The sequence below is a fragment of the Arvicanthis niloticus genome, chromosome 3 (assembly GCF_011762505.2).
Source record: "Arvicanthis niloticus isolate mArvNil1 chromosome 3, mArvNil1.pat.X, whole genome shotgun sequence".
Classification (NCBI taxonomy): Eukaryota; Metazoa; Chordata; class Mammalia; order Rodentia; family Muridae; genus Arvicanthis; species Arvicanthis niloticus.
This window is the reverse complement of record NC_047660.1, coordinates 114,037,239-114,056,829: the sequence shown is the minus strand read 5'-3', so window position 1 is coordinate 114,056,829 and position 19,591 is coordinate 114,037,239. Positions and strand designations below refer to the sequence as shown.

Genomic DNA, 19,591 nt, shown 5'->3' with positions numbered 1-19,591 from the left:
CTCCCTTTTTTTTTAACAGTTGAAAACGCCAAGAATAACAGCATTCCAGGAGAAACTGTTGATATGGTAGAAATTTCTTTAAAAATTAGTCCAGAAATAATAGTGATATTTTTCAAAACTCACATATCTAAGAATCCAAATTATATTTCCAGCCCAAAGTCATTTATTTATATAGTACTAGATCTATCTTCAAACCTTCCTGCAAGTAAGAAAGTGTTTTTAAATACATTTTATATTTTGAAAATACAAGCAGAAAAGTTGTTCCCTGGTGTAGAAAGGACATAATATTTCCTGGATAGCAAACAGTATTTGGTTGAAGGAGTCAGTCTAATGATTGTCTCTATGTTTTATTGTATACTTACAAAACATTATAACTTTAAAAACATTTCACAGCATCAACTAACAATATAATTCTGGGGGTAAAATTTAGGATTTTCATGAAGTAAAATAAATTTATGTCAGAGGATAAACATATTTCTGTTGTATAAAGGGCAGGCAAGGACTGATAGCAAAGGAGGACACTTTGAAAATGATAAGAAGGGACCCTCCAAGAAGACACCAAGGGTCATACCAAGAAGGTATCTGGAAGCAAATTAAATGTGGTTCTATTTAGGAACCAGTTTGTGTGTGAGTTGATACTATTCTCTGGTGAGCTGGCTGTGGACTATATTGTAGGAAAAGAAGCAGAAATGTTCTCTTGGGCTAAGTTCTTTTATGGACTAGGCTAACATATATTTAAATGAGAAAGCTTATGATGCAAGTCAAGTAGACTTTTGCCAAGTTGGTTAGAGAAAATGTTATTACAAACAGAAACAACATAAGAAGCCAACATGTGAAGATTTTAAAGAGCCTGGCATGACCATGAAGAAGAACAGCTTTGAAACAGAGGATGTACAGGATAATAAGCAAGGGTAAGGGCAGATTGATTGACAGAGCAGGAGATCTTATCAGGAGTTAGGTTATCGAGATTTGTCTTGATGACTTAGGTTGAAGAGAGATGCTGAGACATGAAATGATTGACTAATCCAGGCCTTTATAAAATAAATTAAAGAATTAAGAAATGAAAAGGCAGTAACTGAAGAATTGGCCATATATATTGAATTTACACATAGACTTAAAAGCCAAACAACTTGAAAAATTAAGGGAAGGTTTCAAAAGAGTTTATGAACATTATACAGCATGCTAGACCAAAAAATAATACAGCTGACAAGAATAAAATACAATGAGCTTAAAGGAAAATGAATAAGAACATGTATCGCTAAGAGAAAACTTGCAAGCATTCTTGTCTTAAGAGTTCTAAGAACTCATTGGATTCCCACAACATACTTTTGAATCACTAAGCATTTAGTCCCGTATGCAGATGGCAAAACTGGAAGATGGTATATTTAGACCTTGTGCCAGATTTCACAAGGGTTGTGGAGATTGGACTTGAATATAGCAGTTCGGTCTTAGCATTCACAACTTTTGGTCATTATTCTCAAGTAGGTTTTTAAATGGGGTGAGAAATGGTTTAGTTTTTCCTGAATGAAATTGAAGCATGAATTTAAAACTGTCCTTCAGCCAGGCAGTAATGGCACATGCCTTTAGTCCAGGCACTTGAGATCCAGAGGCAGTCAGATCTCTGAATTTGACACTAGCTTTGTCTACAGAGTGAGTTCCAGGACAGCAAGAACTACACAGAGAAAACCTGTCTCAAGGTTAATAATAATAATTAATAATAACAATAATAATAATGAGATTTTAATCTAGCAACATGGTTACTTTGGCTGGAATACAGACACATTTTAGCACACACCCTTAATCTCAAACAATGAAGGTAAAGGTAGTTTGTAGAAGGAAGCACCCATGTTCAAATTGATGTCTAATTGAAAGGTAGATAAAGTGACAAATCAGAGAAAGATTTGACAGAATAGAATATGCCTAACTCTCATGAACAGAGAGAAAAGGGGGCATACCTAAGAGAGAATAGCAAATAGAGAGACAGAGACAGAAAGGAGAAGAACGAGAGGGGGCAGTTTTACCAGGACAGTTGTACATAGACATATTGCAGACAGAGAACAAGCTAGACACAGGTGAAGACAGAATGAGGCAGGGAATGAGAAGGAGCCGGAAGATTAGAACATATTGCCAAAGTTAGTATGAGGCCAAGCAGAGCAGTTCAGTCTGAAGCTGAAAGGAGCCAATGTGAATCAGTCGATATGGAGAGGAATTTTTGAGCCAGAACAGCTGAGTTGAACCAGCCAGCCAGAGTTTAGAAAGAGCTAGAAAGAGTGAGCCTATTCAGCAGTAAGTCTCAGAGGCTGAAAACATTTCAAGCCTAGCTAAAATTGTACAGAAGCTAGAAGCTTCCAGGACTAGACCTAGGTTAGCAGATGAAGACAGTAAGCCTGTGAGACAACAATTACATCAGGTAAATAAAAGATACTTTCAATAATAATAATAATAATAATAATAATAATAATAATAATAATAAATAGTTTCCTTAATGCTTCCTCTATGTAGTGGGGTGAAGCCATGGTTTGTTTGAAGTTCAAGAACTAGTTTGACTTCTCCTATTTTCTATCATATTTCTTTCAAGCATAATTACATAAAACATATTTTCTTTAACTATTCTGTTGTTATAAAATTATTCTGGCAAATTCTTATTCCTTCTCCCCTTCTATTTTTCTCTGTACAAGCATTATGCATACATGAAACTATGGTAAACACAGTCACATCTGTGTTTCAGTATCAAGAGTCATTCTTTTAATACTTTCTGTATTTATTGATTTTATTTATAGAATTTATTATAGTGAACAGTCTCAAATTATTATTATAATAAAAGGAAATATTATGAAGAAGAGATGGAAAAAAGATCATACGAATGACAAGGCTCATCCTTTGAGTTCTCAGTCTCTAAAGGGAAGAACACTTGTCTCTGATGTAGCAAAATAATCCATTCTCTACGTAATAGAGAAAACACTTTACATAAACATTTTACATGGAAATAACTTGCTGTAGTCTTTTGGATATTGAATTAGATAAGGAGACAGAGGTAAAATTTGAATAAAATATAGTCATTTATGAGTTAATGGCTTAATCTGGGAACTAAAGTTACAGCAGAAATTATGCTGAGGCTGGAGAAAAATGGAGCCTAATTCTAAATCTGTAACTTTCTGGATAGCACAGCTAAACCACTCTCCTGGGGTTCTGTGTTCCAACAAAACTAACCAGTTCACATCAGTACAGTGATTCAAACACACACACACACACACACACACACACACACACACGTGTGCGCGCGCACATATACTCCAAAAATGATTTCAGAAATAAAAAGTTAAAAGAGAATAAAGCTACAAGAGGAGAGTACAATAAATAACAGAAAATAGCAAAAGTCAGTATTTGGGGAAATAGAATGAATAATTTAACCAAATATAAAGGGAGTTCAGACAAAAAGAAAAAGCAGCAGCTAATGCTATTTGCAGAACATTGGCGAGAGCTTGGGAGCTGTGTGCCCTGCTCATTCTAATCTGTGGGAGAGATGAAAATTGGAGTTCCTTATGAATTATAAGCTATGTCCCTCAATGCTCTCCCCTTATCCATCTTAGGCCTTAATCATTATTTACTCCAGGACAAGACTGGAGTTTTGCTTTCTGGAGAAGTTAAATAGGAAAGGCCTGTGATCAACTAATCTGGAGCAATTGATTTGGAGCTGGAGAAATTTCTCAGCGATTAAGAACACTGGCTATTCTTTTAGAGGCCCTAAGTTTGATTCCCAGCATCCACAAGTCAGTTAACAACTGTAACTCCAGTCCCAGAGGTTCCAAGAGCACAAGGCACCAATGTGATACACAGACACAGATGTAGACAAAACACCCCACAAGTAAAATAAATAAAATATATCTTTAAAAACTTAAGTAAGAGGACAACTGATAGCAAAATTTGGTACCAAGTGATTAATTAGGAGTCTAGGTAGTAAATGGTTCAATTTTTAGTTTCCATCTTCTATATCAAGTGTTTCGGCATTTGGGGACATTTTAAAAATACAGTGTCAATTACTCAACCATTCTAGCAATTTCCTATGAATCATCATAGCTCAACCATGCAAAGATCATTAAACAATGGACAAGCCCTCAAAGATAAAATACAGAGTGTTAATGGAGAGGAAGAAGTGGAGAAGGGTGAAATAGATGAAAACATGAAATAGAAGAAGGAAGTTGACAAAGAAATCCCCATGTACTGCACTCATCAAATGAGAGCAAAATCGCAACATATCTAAAGAAACAACCCAAGATCATGGTAATGAACATTGAAAATGAGAATTATAATAGCATAAATTAAAAGTTTATTAATATAAAGTTATAGCATTACACAACAGTGTGCCCTGAACATGAAATCCTTAGTAGCCTCTTGAACTCTGAGCAGCCAGTATTACCTGCATGATCTCTGCAAAAGATTAGGCCCATGGAAATTCTGACATGGAAGAACCCCTTCCCAAGGAAACCTAGGCAGTTAATGGTTAATACTGTCCAACACTGCGAGTAAAGCTAGTTAAACTCATTGGTTCAGCTGGTTAGAATTGGCTGGAATTACTTAATCTATCACATGTGGCCTATCTGGGAGCAGTGAATAAATGTTTATTTTTCTCCCTTGAGACAATATGTGGAAGTTTCAAATATTATAGCATAAAAAAAGACAGACTACAAAGGAGATCAATAAAATTAGATGAGAAATATGGTTTTTTAAATACAGATTTTGAAGAGAGAGAGAGAACAAATTAAAACTGCAGGCCAAAAAAATTTACCAGAAGTGAAAATTTTGAAATATTAAGTTGTGGGCACTTCCAAGAGTTCATATATTGATTTTTCTAAATAATCTACACTAAGGCCATTGCTGTGAGACAATTGAACAACACAGACTTAGATAATTTTTAAAAATTTTTAATGAGGAAGGAAATTTAGAAAATATAACACATAAGATCGTTGACTGCAACTGAAAGCTAAATTCAGTCATGCAGCGGCTTACAGGCCGTAAGGAAAAAATAACCTCAATGTGCAAGGCTGTACCCAGCCCGCATATGAGTTACGGATCTCATTAATAAACAGGAAAGTATAAACATATTTTAGACTTAGGCTTAATATATTTATCTTGGGAATCCTATTATTTTCCTTCCAGAACTTACTGCATATTTCCCATGAAAATGAGGAAAAGCTGGCTAGGGTAGCAAATATCTATCATCGCAGACGCTAAGAAACAGACAGAAATCATATCTACATAGTACTAGTACATTCCATTTTAGCCAACGTTCTATAGCAAGGGCCTGTTTAAAAAAAACAAAACTGAAGAATGGAAATTTAGAAGAAAGGTGAAGGAAACTGCAGGTGTTAATTAAGAAGACCATCTAACAAAAACCCCAGTACCAGGTATGAGAAACCTCCTTCCCAGATGTTCGTCAGAGTAGTTCAAGAATCTCCCAAACTGGTAGAGGCCATGGCTTTTGCCCTTGGTTTCTTTCCAGAGGATGAAGATAAGCCTCTGTTGCTGAACACGCTCTGTACTTTGGACATAGGACTCAGCAGATTCAAGCTGGATCTGACCCAAAAGCCTCCTCCTTTTATAGTACCAGAAGGTTCTATGCAATCTGCCAAGGAAGGGAGGCAATCAATAGACCTCCCCAGTGTGACACATATGCATCATGAGTCACAGCAACAGGCAGCTTTGCTAAAGGTCTCTAAAGTTGCAATATATTGATCATAACCAACAGCTGTCTAATTGCACCTAAGGCCCGTTCAACAGGAGGAAAATCATGCCTCCTACTAGAAACCTAGTGAGGTCATGGATCTTAGGGAACTACTACCAACGTTTAACTAGATCAACTTAGTATCCAACTGCGTTCTAAAGGTATCCTATACCTACAGATAAGTATTACTCTCTCACCCTTCATCAACCACGCTTCTCCTTGCAGCAGAGACCCTTACAGAAAACCACGAGTGGTCAAAATGCACAGAACAACCGATCATAGGGTTCCCAGCCTCAAAAGATACAACAACATGACAACAACACAGCTCCTGTACCTGGGGAACAGGTAACATTGCCAGAGCTAGAACAGAAAGATCATGAGAGCTAGAGGACTAGGAAATCTGCTGTGAGCTCAAGTCTCCTGGAAATGACAGGGAAGCTGCACCCTTCATCCCTAAATAATATGGCCATCTAAACAATATATAAAAGATAACAACAAATGACGTGCTAATGTAGAAGGAACATAGCTCCATTCCTAAACAAAGACCTACAGGAAACTAATGAGTGCTGAGAGAGAGGTAATTAATCAGTCTTCCCCAGGGATGGCCCCCCCAATCGGTTATATAATGAGTGGTTAGTACTGAAATTATGTGCGTAAGCAACACTAAATGGACTCAATAGATTGTATTTGTATATTTATGCACGTGCGCATGCGCGCGCGCGCACGCGCGCGTGTGTGTGTGTGTGTGTGTGTGTGTGTGTGTGTGTGTGTGTGTGTGTAATAATAACTATTAAAGAAAAGAAGGCCATGAACTTGAGAAGGAGCAGAGGGGACACAGGAGAAATGAAGTCCTAGAAACGAAAAGTCTCTCTGTAGCTGAAGTACGCAAGGCTCCAAGAGATATTTCTCAAAGTACACTGGGGCATTTATTTTACAACTGCATTAGGGGGAGAATTTGGCCTTTCCTAGAGTTAGGAGGTAAGTTAATAATTGTTATAAGAAAACTAAGATGGCAGGAAGTGTAAAGTACAGGTAAAACTAAAATCACAAAACCAAACAAGATACAGATATCACTCTACTGATGATATTTAAACAATGCTTTAGAAATTATAATGATAATATAAATGTGATTCATCTAATCCACATGGTAAGCACCTCTTAGGATGTTTAAGAAATAAGAAAAATGAGAAAGTGTCTAAGATATAACAGGATAACAGAGGAAGGGTATAGAGCTAACCATCTCCTTTAATAACTAGAAGTCCACAGATAATGTTGACAACTAACAAAAATAGCCACTGTGTTACCTTAAAACCTAGAATTTAAAAGTCGAATAGATGGAGCTAAAATTCATGCAGATGCTGCAAGGTTCAAGTAATTCTTATTCTGTTCCCCATAGTATTGTATGATATTTAAAATAGATTGAGATGATTAAGGTGTCTATGCTGTACCAGGAAAACTTGATTCTTGTCTTTATGAACACAAAACAATGCTTTTGTGCTGTATCAAGTCAGACCAAAACCAAAATGCTTTGGGAAATAAACTATCTTGTAAAGGTTTGATCGACAAGTGTTGCTAGGTTTTCCTCACACACTTTTGTCTTGTCTTGTTTCAGTGTTTGCAAGGAAGGTGTTCGTGTGTGTGTGTGTGTGTGTGTGTGTGTGTGTGTGTATACTCACATATGCTTACTGAGTTGAGAATAGGATGTCAGATTCTGCTGGAGTTGACGTTACAATAGTAATAAGCCACTTGTCCTGTGTGTTAGAAGCTGGAGTCAGTCCTGTAAAAGAGCTGAATCCCTTTGTCTGCTGAGGCTGTCTCTCCAAACCAGGTAGGAAACCTTAAAATTGGATGCTGTACTAAACCGGCAGTAGCCCCCAGGACTCCTTCCTCCCACTTCTCTACTAGGAGAATGTCATGAACTCTACATGAAGTTCAAGCCTCTAGAGTAATTTATGCTTATCATAGAACCATGGCCAAATTTACAGCTTATTTAAGGGTGTTGGTGTGGGGATCGGTGGGTTGTTTAGATCTAGTGAATCTTGTACTTCTCCCCACAGTATGACGTCAGAGGATCCCCTGCTCATGAACTGTGGATCTTACAATGTCTTCATTGGAGTCTTTTTTTTCCTACTGAAAGGCTATACCACAAGCCACACCCACTTTCCAAAGCACCACCCTTGGAGTAATGTATCAGATTGATAACAATTCAGAATAAAGTTAAGCATGCTATAGATGTTTTTCTTCACCTACATAACCTTATCTATATCATTAGTGCCTATAAAACTCTTATCTTTAAGCCTAATTATTTGTTTTAATTATGTCTCTCATAAGTGAATTATGTACATTTTATTACAGACACATATTCACTGTTATATTCAGTCGATCCATGGGCAACATCAAGAAGCTTTCCATCACCCCTATATTCTATTAAAAATGATAAAAAATAAGTTTACCCTAAAAGAGGTAATTTTATATACCATGTAAGCCATTGCTATACATACCATCATAGAAAATGTTGTAATTTTCAAAAATAATACTCAAAGTAAATAACCCTCTCTCCCAAATAGGAAAATTAGACTTTGTGTCATTATAATATTTTCAATATTTATTTGAACATATTGCAATAAAAGTTTTTAATAAAAGAAAATGTTGGGGACTATTATGATGGGAGGAACAAGCCAGACACAGAAGACAAATACCATATGTTCTCACTCATTTACGGATACCAATGCACCAACCCAGCAGTAGGGAATGGAATGACAGTCACTAGATATAAGTGAGGGTGAGAGTAGGAGAAAACGAAATTAGAAGGGGTTAAAAGGGCTTCTATCACAAGTGGACAAACGATGGTTGGATGAGAGCACTGCATCTCCTATAGATGGATGGTGGTGCCAGGGGGTCCTCTTTCTATGTGCAACTGCTATGCTAATATCCACACAGTTTAACTTTTACAAAGAAATTGCTAAACCGATTCTCTCTATTGAAAATTCAGGGTTTACTAGAAATTGGATTATTACAAACAAAAAAATCACATCTAAGTGCAACCACTCGAACAGGGTGTCAGTGGGGACTTAGACTGAAGACTGAGGAGGATCCAGACAATGAAACACTGAGGAGTAACAAGAAATGATTGTCGGTCATGGACTACACTGAAGTTCAGATGATTGCTGTACTCGATGTTTCTGATATTCATTTACACCAAGAATAGAACATCACATGTATTTTTATGAGCCTCGCTCCCCTCTATCTTTAAAACTCTTTTTGACCAGGGCAGAGAAAATGGCTCCATTGGCAAAGTGCTTGACTTGCAAACAGGAGGCCTGAGTTTGATCCATACACAAAAACAATCAGGGGTGGTGTGGTACACACATGCATTCCCGGTACTGCAGAAGTGGAAACAGGTAGATCCCTTGGACTTGCTAATCACTCAACCTTGATTGTTAAGTTCCAGGCTGGTGGCCAATCCTGTTTCAGGAAATAGAGGTGGATGGAAGGCACATAAAGAGTAACACCTAAGGTCGCCTATTGTCTACGACATATGACCCCTCACACGTGCATGTATACCAGCACAAAAAGAACTACTTATAACCATGAACAACAAAGGAGAACGAAAAACACAGAGTCAAATATCAGCTATGGTGAATATAGTCACAGGAACTATTCCTTGCTCATGAGCTGTCTGGAAAACAATACAGGAGAACGTGGCTTGATGGTTATCAGTATACTTGACTAAAACTTCCAGGAGCTGTACACATGGCTTGTAAGTTTGGAGAGAGGGAAATCAGTTTTCACAATATTTTAAAGGTAAAACTTACTGTGTATAATATATTTTAAATATGCCTTAAGAAAGGACTACATAGGGGCTAGAGAAATGGCTCAGCAGTTAAGGGCATTGCTGCTCTTTCAGAGGACCAGCATTTTGTTCCCAGCATCCACACTGGACAACTCACAACTATCTATAACTCTAGTTTTAGGGGATCCAATGCCTTCTGGTTTCTGTAAGCACCTACACAGACATACACAGGTGTACACAAACACACTGAGATGCATACACACACACACATACACACACACAAACACACAGATACACATACATTCACACATAGAAAGACACATAGACATAGACACATACAGAAACACACACACATACATATACACAGAAAGACATGCAGACACAGACACACATAAAGACACACATAGAGATACAGATACACACATATAGAGATACAGATACATGCACACAAAGAGAGACACATAGAAACACACACAGAGATACACATCCACACAGAGACGTACACAGATACAATGCATACCCACATAAATAAAAACTTTATTCATAAATTATAAATAAAAGAAATTTGGCTTTCTGTCCATTTATAATCCATTTATTCTCATAAGTATACACTGTATTTTATGAAGACAGCAAAATTTACCCAAACAACAAATTCTTTTAAAACAAGCTTTGGTGATCATTTAAACTCCAGTAAGATATTTATTTTGCAAATTTGGCCTTAATAACTACAAAAACTCTCACAATTGTCATGATGTATCCAAGAAAGTAAATATTTCAGTTTGGTGTGGCCCGATAAGCCATATATTAACAGATTACTAAATCTAAAACCTTTTACTTTTTGAAAATAAAATAAGTTTCAAACTAGTTAAGCAGTGTGTGTGTGTGTGTGTGTGTGTGTGTGTGTGTGTGTGTGTTGTTACCATGGAGTAATGTTAAATAATACATTGGGAGACAATAAAGGAAACTAGGTTAGAAGATTGAAGAAAAAAACAGTGCAGTGCACTAGAGAGAGGGGTATAAATATAGACAGGATGATGGGAAATAAAAAACCACCTTCTATTAGTAGCTGTCAGGCTCTTAACTGCAAGTTCTAAAGAGCCCACAAGTCTTTGGTTGCCAGGAGAAGAGGGCTGTGCACAGCACCATTGTACAGAGCAGCACCATCTGGTGACAGGATGGACACAAACCACAAACAGACCTGATTCCATCTTCATGGACTTCATGTAAGGATGGAGGAGGAGGAGGGAAATGGGGTTGCGTATCTGTCATCTATCTATAGATGATCTATCTGTCACCTATCTATCATCTATCGATGTTATCATGTATCATCTCTATCATATAGCATCGATTTATCATCTATCATCCATCTATCATCTACCAATGTACCTATTGTGTGCAATCTCTGATATTTATCATCTATCAATGTATCTATCATCTATCATCTCTCTATGTATCATCTATGTATCATCTATCAATGTATCTACCATATATCTACCTATCTTTTATCAATGTGTATCTGCTATCTATTATTTATCAAGGTATCTACCATCTATCTATCATCAATTTATCTAGGATCTATCAATGTATCTATCATCCATCAATGTATCTATGTGTCTGTCAAACCTATTGTCACCTATCTATCATGTCTATCTCAGTCCTCCTTCCCATTCACACTTAATTCTGATTGCCCTTTTCCAAAATGGTTTTTTTTTCCTTTCAACAGATTTGTTAGAATATCGTTGAAAAAATTCAGATCTGCGTATCTTTTTCGAAAGACCTAGGTGCATTTTAAGTGACTCTTGAAGCTTATGACATTTTCCAAGGTATTTTCACTGCCTCTTAAGATTCAAAAAGTCATTACTTCCCCCTTTGTTAAAAAGAAAAGGAAGAAAAGCCAATATTTTCGAGATTTTTTTACCACCTGGAGCTGGAAATCTGGTTTAGAGGATTCTTATCATTTAATTTTAGAATTGCCTGTTTACCCTTAACAGGAAGTTCAGAGAAAGTAGCTTAGGAAGTTAAGGGAATCTAATGGCAGTGTATTGGAGAGATTCCCTTACACTAAAGAAACTTCCTACAAGTTAACTGAGGATCAAACTACATCACAGATGCCAAATGCAGTCTCGAGAGTAGATCACAAATCCTTCCATCAATAGACAGCTGAAGAAGCCCTTTGGATATGCCTGGGTTTGATCAGCTAATACAAACTATCCCTTTGTCCTATTGCTATTTAAATGCTTGTTGTTTTAGCAAAACAAGTCCAGACTTCAAAAGAGGCTTTTGCCTGGTGTGTTACTTAAAGTCAACAACCTTTGAAATGCTCTGGGTGAGTCGAAATAAATTCAGGAAGACAGGATTCTGACTCCAGACAGCCATCAGGCTCCGGGACCTGCTTACTAATCTTGGGAGTGTTTTACTAGCCAGCAGAGGTGTGGCAACTGGATTCTGACCTTTCTGAATTTCTGACCTGAAGGAAGTGCCATGAGCAGGAGGAGGATTGTCAACTATCCAAGGATGACCTGCCTCCAAAACTGGGACATTGGTGACTCGCACCAGAGCATCTGTTTACATAACATGCACATGACCTGAAAGCACAGGGAACCTGCAATGGACAACAACTGATTATCATGCTTTCTCACTCGCACAGGTGTCTACTGAATAGGTTGTTGTTTGTTTTGTTTCTTTGAGATGGGGTCTCATTGTGTAGCCTCAGCTGGCCTCGAACTCCTAGAGATCTGCTGAGATTAAAGGTTCACAGCACCACACTCAGCCTATTAAACACATCTTAATACCTACTGTGCTGGGTAATAAGAATAAAAGGTAGACATGGTCTTTACTTCCATGGAATCTATAATCAAGTGATGAAGGAAAACATGAAATATTAATCCAATATTTTTCAAAATTAATTATTATTTCTGCATGGCTTCAAGACCTAAAAAGAAAAATATGGAGTGAGAAAAAAACATATAAAACTGGACTTTTCTTTTATTTCCTTGTTTTCTTTTCTTTTGATAGAGTTTATGAAGTGCCTTCTCATGTGGAAGTTTACAAAGCTGAAAAGACAATCTTGCGAGGAAGTGCAGGGTATCTATATGTCTCTGTGTGTGTGTGTGTGTGTGTGTGTGTGTGTGTATCTGTGTGTCTGTGTGTGTCTGTCTCTCTGTGTGTGCATGTGTGTATTTGTGTGTCTGTGTGTGTCTATGTGTGTGCATGTGTGTCTCTGCGTGTGTGTGTGTTTTGTGTATGTGTATATGTGTGTGTCTGTCTCTGTATGTTCATGTGTACATGCATGTGCATGTATGCGTGTATGTGTGTCTCTGTGTCTCTCTGTGTGTGCATGTGTGTATATGTGTGTATGTGTTTCTGTGTGTGTTCATGTGTACATGTGTGTGCATGTGTGCATGTGTGTGTGTGTGTGTGTGTGTGTGTGTGTGTGTGTGGTGTGTATGTGTGTGTTAGCATCACTTTCAAGTGAAGAACCAGAGGCCAGGATACTCAGTGTGTCTTACAGGGTTTGGTAAAAATAGAGCATGAATCCTGAATAAACTTCCTGGTTATCTTTCCATGTTCCTTTTCTCTCACCCGTCTTGCCTGTCATTTTAATGTAGCTCTCTTTTTAAAACTGCAGCATTGAGGAAATTGTCTATCTTGTCTGCTTTATTAGTTCTCCTGAACAAGAGCCAGTAAGTGGTGCTCTATTAGCATAGGACTCTGTACTTAAAGTCACTTTCTCAGGTGTAGTAGGTACTTCTCTAAGTTGCCATGATAAACACCATTACCAAGTAACTTGGGAAAGAAAGGATTTATTTGGGATTACTGTTGTAAGGGTTAAAGATCTATGATATCAGGGAAAGCATGTCAGTGGGCAGCAGGCACTGGGGCCTGGAACAGCAGGCACAGGAGCTGGAACAGCACACTAAGAGATTGCATCTTGAACCAGAGCAAGAAGCAAAAGAGAAGGAACTGGGAATAGAGTGAGGCCTTGTGTTCTCAAATTCCACCCCCACTGACATAATTCTTCCAGTGATGCCATACCTCCTAAAGCTCCCCAAACTGTGCCATTAACTGGAGATCAAGCATTAAAATGCCCAAAACTACTGGGAACATTCATCATTCAAACCATCACACCAGAGTTATCTAGCCACTTTTTAACATAAAGCTAAAGCAATAAAAGAATTCATGAACTACCACTTTAGTAAGAAAGAGCTCCTCTTTGGCTTTTCTACTGTTTTCTTTCCCCCAATTGAAAGAAATTAAAATAATCACACCAATGAAGTATCAATAGTGAACTAGAATGGTCATGGAATACGGTGGTGTATGTCTGCAATCCTACTCAAGTAGACTGAAGCAGGAGAGTAACCTCAGAGTCTTTACCAGCCTGGGCTACAGAGTGAGACCTTGGAGAGAGAGATAGGAGAGGGGTGTAAAAGTGAGGGAGTGAGAACTGGAGAGAAGAAAGAAGGGAGAAGGAAAAGAAAGGGGAGAGAAATAGGAGGGAGAAGGAGAAAAAGGAGAGGGGGAGAAAGAGGAGACAGGGAGGGATAAGATGAGGGGAGGGAGAGAGAATGAGAGAGGAGAGAGGCTATAGAGAGGTGAAAGAGAAAGAATTTTTCAATATCTCAAATGTGCATGCAACTGGAAGTTCTTTTTTCTTAGATGTAAATCCTTATGAAATGAATAAATATATACATGATTTTTTTTTGGTAACAGCTTCAAATAATGGGGAAAAACATGGAAACATTACTGTCACATTTACCCAGGACACTTTGCCAGAAGCAGATGCTTAATACTGTTAAATACCATACAAATTCCTTCAGAAATTTGTTTTGCACATTATACTTTGCATACAATATGGATAACTGTAGTTATGTTAGTAACATTTCTAGTCTCAGACATCAGTGTGTTTAAACATATATATGGTAAATAAACATTGTCTACATTCTATCTGATACCATGTAATCATTCATGGTATTTATAGTCCATAAATTAGTTAACTATGTCTATTCATATACTATTTATTTAAAATTATTTTGAAATAATAGAGATTGGACCTAGGGCCTCACATATTTCAGGCAATCACTGAATCTTTAAGTTCTGTTACCTAGACTTTTCTTATTTTTACTTTTTCAAACTATAAAAACAAGATTTCACTAAATGGCCCAAGGTGGCCAAGACCCCAATCTGTAACCCAAATAAGTCTTGAACTTGGAATCATCCTGCCTTATCTCCTAGTATGTGGGTTTACACGGATCTACCCTCATACCTGGCTACCATTTCATAACACTAAGTGTCATGACATATATACTTGTTCACATTTTTGTGCACACATATGAACATCACTACTATACAATATTTATCCAGTAGAATCTGCATGTCACACTATCTGTACAAATCTCTGTTCTAAAAGTTCCCTCTAAGACTCTGTATTTCCTGACCCTGAGATGAGCCTAAGCTTGTGACTGCCACCATTTTCAGTGTTTGTAACCTGCCAGCCAAATAGTATCTTCATTGTTAGCTAACTTCTATCCAACTGATTAGAACTGACATTAACATTTGTATTTATATTGCATCATATTATTTAGATTATCGACTGAACAAAATTCATTTGTTTGGCAATGAATAATATTGATTAGTATTTATTGGTTCCCCTGTGGACATGAAAACTCAGGACCAACATTAGAATTCCACAAAGTACCTTCCTAACTTCTGTCTCTAGAGAGTTGCTTAAATGGACTGACCAAAGGAAACTGTCTCAGTTAGGATTTTACTGCTATGAAGAGACACCATGACCAAGGCAACTCTTAAAAGGACAACATTTAATTGGGGCTGGCTTACAGGTTCAGAGGTTCAATCCATTATCATGGCAGCATCCAGGCAGATGTGGGGCTGGAGGAGCTGAGAGTTCTACATCTTCATCCAAATGCAGACAGGAGAACACTGGCTTCCAGGCAGCTAGGATGAGGGTCCTAAAGCCCTGGCCCACAATGACACACTTCTTCCAACAAGGCCACACCTATGACAACAAGGCCACACTTCCAAATAGTGTCACTCCCTGGACCAAGCATATTCAAACCACTACAGCAATCAAATGTATAATCAGCAGCAATAACAAGAAAAAAAATTCTATTTTCCCTTTGCACAAAGCAAATGACTAACACTTGCTGAATTTCTCTGTACATCCCTAGAAAATGTCTCCAGCATAATAGAGCTCTAGATTTTTATAAGGTTTTTTTTCTGTCTTCTGGAGTACACACCAAATAGTCACTGGTAATTGAAAGAGTCTTAAATTGCTACTATTTCATGTTCTCCCAATTCAAGCAAGATGATATAATCAACGTAATGGACTAATAACATGATGCCACCTAAAATAAAAGGCTGATCAAAGTCCCTGACAGTAAAATTATAAACAAGACTTATAGAGTTGCTATAGCCCTGGGACAGGATAATGATGATGTAATAGTAGCCCTGCCCATGGAATGCAAATTGCTCTAAGGATAGCAGAATGGCATATGAAATGAAGATAAAGCATTTGTCACATCAATATATGAGTATATAGGAGACAGAGAGTGCATTCATTCACACCAGCAATAAAAAAACACATTTTTGTTCAGTAGCTACTACTGAAGTTAAGTAAAGTGGGCATTCTTCCAAAATCATCTGTCTTTCTTCATAAACAGAATCAGGAAGTTGAACAAAATAAGTTAATCAAAGAAGTTGGAGAATCGTTGCTTCTGTATCATACAGACATGTGATATTGTCAGTTATCACAGCAATTCTTCCAAACATGCAGAATTATCTTTACGTTGCTACTTTTTTATTTGCAGCCAGTTCTAGCAGCTTCTTGATTGTATGGCACTTTGCATCTGTGCCAATATACATAATATTGAGCATATAATTTTTCAAAATTCCTAGGGAAGATTTGCAAACACTCAAGGCCAGTGTGCCTCTATCACCTGACCTAAGTAAGTCACTATTCTGGATGTGGACCATGCTGCTGACAATCTTCAGAAATTCCTATTATTTTTAAGACTGCTTAATACTCCCTTAAAACCTAATTATTTATACTTCCCTAATGAATTGTCATCTCATGATTACAGGTCCCATTGGACAGATTAAAGACAAGGGGCTGTTCTATAAATTATGACTGCATAGCAGGACCCTCTCCCAATGTGACCTGAATTCCCTTTGACTCAAGGTTCTCTAAATCTATTGTTCCTCAACAGTGATAGTTGCACTACCAATAGGTGATGCATCTATTTTTAATGCTCTACTGCACTGACTCAAGGTGGTTTTCATAAAATACTGGATGTATTTATTTATCTATATCAGACTAGAGCAGTCTGCCAATGGACTGCAGTCCTAAGGATGTCATAATTATCTACCCAATGTCAGGGTCAAATTTTCTTATGATCATTGTATCCAAACCATGTAATAACCATGTTTAACAGGTAATGTCATGCAGGTCCCACTATCCCCACTGAGTTCCTACTTAACATCTCAACTTTTCAAATGTCCCATCCACTCCTGTTATCACCATCATGTGGTGAACCATGTGTCCAACACATGAACCTTTGGAAACACCTCCAAATCACATCTTCCTTACAGCACTCACCCATAAAAGGATCCTCCATAGGTCTCCTTGAGAAGGTCCATTAACATAGTTTTTGCACAACTTCAATGCAAAGTGCAGCCTGCACTTCTGGACTTCTTCAAGATAAAGAGGTGAATGAGAAGATCTTCCATAACAAATCCCTCCAGTACTCTAACATCCCTATCCTTTCAGACACGCTCAGCCATGGGACAATAAGAAAATTCTGGAGGACCTAGAGGGGTAGCTCAGCTGTTAAGAGCACTCACTGCTCTTGCAGAAGGCCAGAATTTGCTCTCCAGCACCCACATCACGTGGGTCACAAAGTCTATAACTCAAGCTGCAGGGGATCCGGTGCCCCCATTCTGGCCTCTATAGATAAACACATACATAAATAAAATAAGCCCTGTTGAAACTAAAAAAGAAAGGTCTGGAATTTTGACTTGATTTGGTATGGATGATCTTTGGGCCTAGGCTTCTGTTAATCGACCAACAAGCCAGTCAACTCTCCTCCCTGCCGTTTCTCAGGGACATAGTTGCTATATAGTAAGGACCTGTGACAAACATCATATGTAAGTATTCACCTACTATATGGCAAATACAGACATATATTAGGCACTGATAATATGCCACATAGTTTGCTGGGTACAGGTGACTCAGTAGCAAAAAAAAAAAAAAAAATGAAAGACAGGGGGAAATGCAGTAAGTTTAAGATCTGTTAAGCAGTGTGTTTGATTAATCCACACAAAAGCCTTGTGAAGTAAGAAAGCGAGGCATGGAGGGACAACTAAATAGCACAAGGTCATCCAGATGCAAATATGTGGGGTTTGCATTGAGATCCTGCTCATTTTCATCCCCAAGACATTGCTTTTAAGCAGCCTCTGTCTGTCACCTGTGCTGTCATAGGTAAACTCTCAAATAAATCACAGGAACAAACCACAGGGATATGATTAATTTCTTAATCTCTTCATGGTCCTCAGTTGTCTCTGCTCAGGTCAGTATGCACACTCAGGTTATAAATTTTGCTTGAGTGAGAAAATGAGACAACCTTGAATATGTGGAATGATCGTGGCAGAATTCAAAGCAACTAACTCACCAGGACTGTGCTTCTCACGGACACAGTACAAACGAAGCAGGTGCTCTACTCTGTCAGAAGATGATCAGATGGGAAGTATAGCATTATACTAGATTTACCCAGATCAAACAGCCTGTCTGGTGGCTTCTTATCGAAACCACATCTGTGCGTGTGTGTGTGTGTGTGTGTGTGTGTGTGTGTGTGTGTGTATGTGTGTGCGTGCAAGTGCATAAGTATGTGTGTATGTATATATGTATGTATGTATGTATTGTATGCATTCATGTGTGTGCAGATGTGAAGACCTTTGTGCATATACAAACAAGTAGAGACTAGAGGTCAACATCAGGTATCTTCCTCCGTTCCCATCTGCCTTGGTTTTCTCTCACTGAACTTGGAGCTTACCTGTTTGGCTAGAGTGGCTGGCCAGTCTATTTCAAAGACCTTTTATTTGGTCCCCACTCTCTAGACTACCAAACCCAGCTTTTTCCACTGGTTCTGGGCACCGGACTGAGCCCTTTCTCTGCCCTGGAAACACATCTTTCTGTTACATTCCTGTGTCTGAGAATAGGATGTATAACAAGTATTTTCAATGATTGTTTTTTGTTTTTTTTTTTTTTTAAGTTTCTCACTGATTCTAAGAAAAAATGTTAATTGAATCAGCACTGAGTAGATAAAAATCTAAATTTAGTTGTCGTAACTGTCAGGCCACTTAGAAACCAAATAATTCACACCCTACTAATTGCCTTTGTGTTCATCTATCCAAGAGGCATGAGTCACCCCTCAGAAAATCGTAATTATGAATGGCTTACACCTTGCTGATGACAGACCTCTGTGTTGTTCTTACAAAAACTTCCCAAAATGTATTTCTCTCAAAATAACTTCAACTTTCTATGATTTGTGTTTATCTGATAAACCTCTGTCTTTTCTCTGAAATATATTACCCAGGGAGCTCACCTTACTTGTCTTCCTTTCCTTATCCTAAGGTTGTCCCAGAGCCAGGAGAATGGAGTTTTTTAACTTTTGCTGCAGGTTGTCAGCGCTGTAATTACAGATTAACCCAAGCACATGACTGCTGAAACTCGGTACTGGAAATATGCCCCCCACCCCGTGAAATAGGGAACCCAAAAGTACTGTGAACAACAGTAGTGACATAAAAATCCATGTAGCCTATATGTCACTCTGTTTAGGACAGGGACACCACATCCTTGAGTAGCCAAGTGGTTAATATATCACCTGAAGCCTATGTAGGTTATTTTAATTCCATATGAACTATGAAGATTCATTTCAAGTCAGAGGAAGAATTCGTAGAAAAGCAACTTACTAAATACCAAAGGACTTAGCAATATAGTCTGCAGCTTATGATTCAACTATTATCTCTACCACCTCAGTTAACATATACTAGTACACATGTAC

The 19,591-nt window shown here is 37.9% G+C and overlaps 2 long non-coding RNA genes across 2 annotated transcripts in view; both read right to left on the bottom strand.

The window, feature by feature from the left end:
• Window positions 1–5,515, bottom strand: part of LOC143441802 (uncharacterized) — a 54,596-nt gene extending 49,081 nt beyond the window's left edge. Inside the window, exon 1 of the long non-coding RNA XR_013109491.1 lies at window positions 5,403–5,515. This is a non-coding gene — a long non-coding RNA (uncharacterized LOC143441802). The remainder of the gene's footprint in view (window positions 1–5,402) is intronic.
• A 9,840-nt stretch (window positions 5,516–15,355) lies between these two features.
• On the bottom strand, window positions 15,356–19,386 carry LOC143441621 (uncharacterized). The gene is made up of 3 exons (XR_013109188.1): window positions 19,133–19,386; window positions 17,128–17,222; window positions 15,356–15,528 (listed from the first exon to the last, which is right to left on the bottom strand). It is a non-coding gene; the product is annotated as an uncharacterized LOC143441621 (long non-coding RNA).
• Between the last annotated feature and the right edge of the window lie 205 nt (window positions 19,387–19,591).